The sequence below is a fragment of the Schistocerca nitens genome, chromosome 1 (assembly GCF_023898315.1).
Source record: "Schistocerca nitens isolate TAMUIC-IGC-003100 chromosome 1, iqSchNite1.1, whole genome shotgun sequence".
NCBI lineage: Eukaryota > Metazoa > Arthropoda > Insecta > Orthoptera > Acrididae > Schistocerca > Schistocerca nitens.
The window spans coordinates 990749107-990754305 of record NC_064614.1 but is presented as its reverse complement, the minus strand read 5'-3'; the positions used below and the strand labels follow the sequence as shown (position 1 = coordinate 990754305).

General features: G+C 46.1%; 1 non-coding gene across 1 annotated transcript; it reads right to left on the bottom strand.

The window, feature by feature from the left end:
- Positions 1-1394: 1394 nt before the first annotated feature.
- Trnat-ugu (transfer RNA threonine (anticodon UGU)) lies at positions 1395-1469 on the bottom strand. The gene has a single exon. It is a non-coding gene; the product is annotated as a tRNA-Thr (tRNA).
- Between the last annotated feature and the right edge of the window lie 3730 nt (positions 1470-5199).

Below are 5199 nucleotides of genomic sequence, written 5' to 3'. Positions count from 1 at the left end.
GGGTCGTAACACATCTGAAATGTAACGTCTACTGTTCAAAGTGCCTTGAACAAGAGGTGACCGAGACGTGTAATCAATGGCACCCCATACCATCACGCCTGGTGATACGCCAGTATGGCGATGACGAACACACGCTTCCATTGTGCGTTCACCGCGATGTCGCCAAACACGGTTGCGACCGTCATGATGCTGTAAACAGAACCTGGATTCATCCGAGAAAATGACGTTTTGCTATTCGTGCACTCAGGTTCGTCGTTGAGTACACCATCGCAGGCGCTCCTGTCTGTGATGCAGCGTCAAGGGTAACCGCAGCCATGGTCTCCGAGCTGTTGACTCAGGGATCGTGACGTGGTTGCAGGATCCTTTACAGCCATGCGGATAAGATGCCTGTCATCTCTACTGCTAGTGATAGGAGGCCGTTGGGATCCAGCACGGTGTTCCGTATTACCCTCCTGAACTCACCGATTCCATATTCTGCTAACAGTCATTGGATCTCGACCAACGCGAGCAGCAATGTCGCGATACGATAAACAGCAATCGCGATAGGGTACAATCCGTCCTTTATCAAAGTAGGAATGTGATGGTACGCATTTCTCCTCCTTACACGAGGCATCACAACAACGTTTCACCAGGCAACGCCGGTCAACTGCTGTTTGTGTATGAGAAATCGGTTGGAAACATTCCTCATGTCAGCATGTTGTAGGTGTCGCCACCGGCGCCAACCTTGTGTCAATACTCTGAAAAGCTAATCATTTGCATATCACAGCATCTTCTTCCTGTAGGTCAAATTTCGCGTCTGTAGCACGTCATTTTCGTGGTGTAGCAATTTTAATGACCAGTAGTGTATATAGGCTTAGGAGGTGCCTCCTTCTCAACATTTACAATTTCTGAGGCTATGTAATTAGGTTTGGCAGCCTAGTTTCCTTTCGGGCGTTGCGCCGTCCTTGTAAAGGCGGTTTCTTGCAGTGACGACGGTGTACCGTTTGGCTAGCTGTTGTTGCTTTCACGCAACTAAGCTTGCTGTGTTAATATTTCTTTTGCCAGTGTGTACCCAACGAAAAGGACCTTGGAAGGAAGTTCTTCTCGTTGTAAATGTCTTGGCCTTCATGTTTGGTGTAGTCTTGTTCTCCATGCGTGCAAGCTAGGAGCAGTTATTCATGAGGGCCTACCTGTTTTCTATTTAGTAGTCTTACTTAATAGAAACTGTTATTAAAGATGGTCTGCCTGATGGTATTAGGTAATTTTTCTTAAATGAAGCTGTTACCACTGATGGCCTGTCTGTTCTCTGTTTGGTGGCTTCACTTAACAGAAGCTGTTATGAAATGATAATCAAATAGACACCCTAGCTGCAAGCAGGCGTTGATACACTTCATTGGGGACATGTTGAAAATGTGTGCCCCGACCGGGACTCGAACCCGGGGTCTCCTGCTTACATGGCAGACGCTCTATCCATCTGAGCCACCGCGGGCACAGAGGATAGTGCGTCTGCAGGGATTTATCCCTTGCACACTCCCCGTGAGGTGGCTCAGATGGATAGAGCGTCTGCCATGTAAGCAGGAGATCCCGGGTTCGAGTCCCGGTCGGGGCACACATCTTCAACATGTCCCCAATGAAGTGTATCAACGCCTGCTTGCAGCTAGGGTGTCTATTTAATTATCATTTCATTTCGAGCAAAGCTGCATTGTCATCGACGGTAACTGTTCTTTCAGGAACAGATACTACCGTCATATATAGTTTAGAAGCTGTTATGATTGGAAGCCTGCCTGTTCTCTGTTTGATAATCTTACTCAACTGAAGATGTTATCATTAAGGGCTGGCTGTTTTATATTTGGTAATTTTCTTAACTGAAGCCATTATTACTGACGGCCTCCCAGTTCCCTTTGAATTATATTAAGAGTTTTTTTCATGATTTGGGTTAGCTGAAACTTTTATTAATCAAGGCCTACCTGCTTTTATTGCCCTGTTAATGAGATCTGATATCTTACTCAATCTGTCTTATAAGTAAATGAAGTTGTGATTGCCAGAGGCATACCTGTTTATATCAATAAGGCAGTAATGTCAATAAGGTAGTAATAGGAAATGACACATGATGGTACGTGGGCCCTAACCTTTCGCCTAACGTCCCTTTATCCATAATTTTGGGTTTCACCCACAATCACAAAGTTTGTGAGTGTCGTCCATCTGCCACCATGTACGGTCTGCAGTAGCGTGGCTAAGAGGCACCACTACTGCAACACGTATCAAGAGACGTATGTGGTGAAAGCAATATGCCTCGATCGTGCGCTGTATACGAGTTCAGTACAGTACCAGCCAACTCACCTGGAAGTCATGCCACCATGCGTTAGTATCAGCTTCACACACAGGGCTGCCACACATACTGTCAAGGGTGGAGGGGGGGGGGGGGGATTTGAAAATGGAAGAAGCACACTCTTACTTTTACCTACAATGAAAGGTGGTGGGTGCACTATAGCATCCGGTATGTCCGTAAAGAGATTCCAGAGACAAGAGTCATGCAGTCTCCCCTGTAGGCCCCCAGGCCAACTACAAGCAGCTCTGAGAGGTGATGTGCAGCCACTCCCTTTGTCAGCATGTCCCACGTGGCGCCACAATCGCCAAAGTATATGACGGAGGAGCGATACTTCCACAGCCTATAATCTTGAGTTGTTAAACCTTACATAAGATATTCTAAGAAACTTGCAGAGATACAATGACTTATTAATGTTTCTGCAATGAAAACCCTCGGAAATAATGATAGGAAATGATAAAATCTGACGGTGTAGACTGTAGTTTTCTATACCTTCACATTAATGCAATGGAAGATTTACTGACTCAACAGATATTGTCAACAGTAGTAGCATCTTTCAGCAAAATACTGTATTTCCACTGAATAGCAAGTATAAAATCGAAGAGTGTGGCATAGTCAAGCGACCGCGGAGGCATCTAAGGAATTTAAAATTCAGGCTGATTAACATGCAGTCAAGATCAAAACGGGTACTTCAAGGGTATCAATACACACGAGCCTAAATTTTGTAGCCATATGTTTAACAATGTATTTGTCTACGCTTTACACGCAATGCATCGTCGATTTTGTGTGACACAAGCCCTGAAATATTTCCCACCATTTACAATTAGGATAGTTCAAAAATGGTTCAAATGGCTCTGAGCACTATGGGACTTAACATCTATGGTCATCAGTCCCCTAGAACTTAAAACTACTTAAACCTAACTAATCTAAGGACAGCACACAACACCGAGTCCCCATCACGAGGGAGAGAAAATCCCTGACCCCGCCGAGAATCGAACCCGGGAACCCGGGCGTGGGAAGCGAGAACGCTACCGCACGACCACGAGCTGCGGACAGTTAGGATACTGTTCCGCACATAGTACAAGTAACTTGAGAGCCGTGCAGGCTGCGCAAGTGACCTGGGAAATCTGATAACCATACAGACTGCTCCAGTATTCTCAGGTCCTCCATTATTGGATTGAGATGTCGTAGGGAGTTGGAAAACTTAATAACCGTGCATGCTGTACTCATACTCCCAGGTCCTCCATCTTGGTTCCCCGTCCCGGAGTTGAATTTTGTATCATCAGGACAGTGCTCCAGCTTGGATTTTTTTAATATTCCGCCATTTCAGACAGTACTAGATGTTTTACTTAGCACAAATCACCTGGTAATTATGTATCCTGCATTCGTATCCCTCTTATCCGTCATATACAGGGTGGTTATAATTCATTTTTCCCTTTGTAACACGTTATAACATGGAAAATAACTATCGTACAAATACCAAATTTGGTAGCCTTAATGTCCAGTTCCAACTATGGTCACCAGGTGCCGTGGTCAGACACCGTGACCTGATGAGTCGCAGTGCACTTGTCGACGTGTCAACATGAGCTTGGACAAAAGGGCAAGGGCATTATTGGTGAAGCTCTATTGTCAAGACAACAGTAATTCTGCAGATGCACTCCGAGAATATCGCCGGCTGGAAGGATTACGGAAGGGTCCTCTCTCTCCACCTGCTGTGCGGAACATGATGAGGAAGTTCGAATCGGCAAAAGTACAGGGAGTCGCTCAGGGAAGAGGCCGACGATCGGTTGCACCACAGGTGGCTGATTAAATCGCTGCTGCTATCGCAGACAACGCCGTGCGCAATTCCCGATCGCGTGCTGTGTCACGACAGTTGAACATCATGTCGTACACTCTGAAATGGTATCCGTACAAGATCCACATCGTACAACAGCTTGCACCACGGGACGCACAACCAACGTGTTGACTTTGCTCTCCACTTTCTCGCACGGACTGAAGTTGACGAGAGCTGGCCCTGGACTATCCTATCGACAGACGAAGTTCATTTTTCTCTGACGTGAAGACACAGAACTGCAGAGTGTGAGGATCTTCACCTCCAGTCACTGTCCATGAAGCTCCTCTGTATGGTGAATGTGTCGCCGTGTGGTGTGGCTTCACGACTACGTTCATCATTTGCTCATTCTGTTTTGAAACGGTTGGCGCTCAAGGACCAACAACGTGCAGTGTGAGTGTCCAGCGTTACTGCGATATGCTTCGCCAGCATGTCATATACGCCCCACAGGAGAGAGACGCATTGAACTCGTTTTCATGAACGTCACTCGTGAAGTTCACCTGCTTCTCCGAAACACATTTGGAAATGATCGAATTATCAGCCGATCGTTTCCAAATGCCTGGCTGGCATGATCACTTGTTCTCACTCCCTGTGATTTCTGGTTGTCGGGCTACCTGAAGGACAGGGTTACCAGGGGAACATTCACGCATGTGTTGGTCTGAAGCGCAACATATCAAGAGAGGTAGTCAGCATACCTACGGACATGCGTCGTTCTGCTATGAGGAATGCAATTCTGGACTTTCAGACTCTTCTGGACGCTGATGGGAGTGAAACTGAGCCCCTTTTGTAGCAGTAGTGGTACCGGTATGTAACGGTTGATGTACCGTAGCAGCACAATTGAATTGATTCTGCATTATTTCACTTTCCCATGTCGTTGACATTAATGATTCCAATTTTGGTCCTCGTACGGTGATTAGGTTTCGTGTCATAACGTGTTAAATAGGGAAAATTTAACTATAACCAGGGAGTATGACACATTCCTTAGGGCTGCGCACATATTACCACGTCATCCAACTTAGATTGTGACGTTATACGGCTGCAATTTTATTCCCAGGTCTGTCAT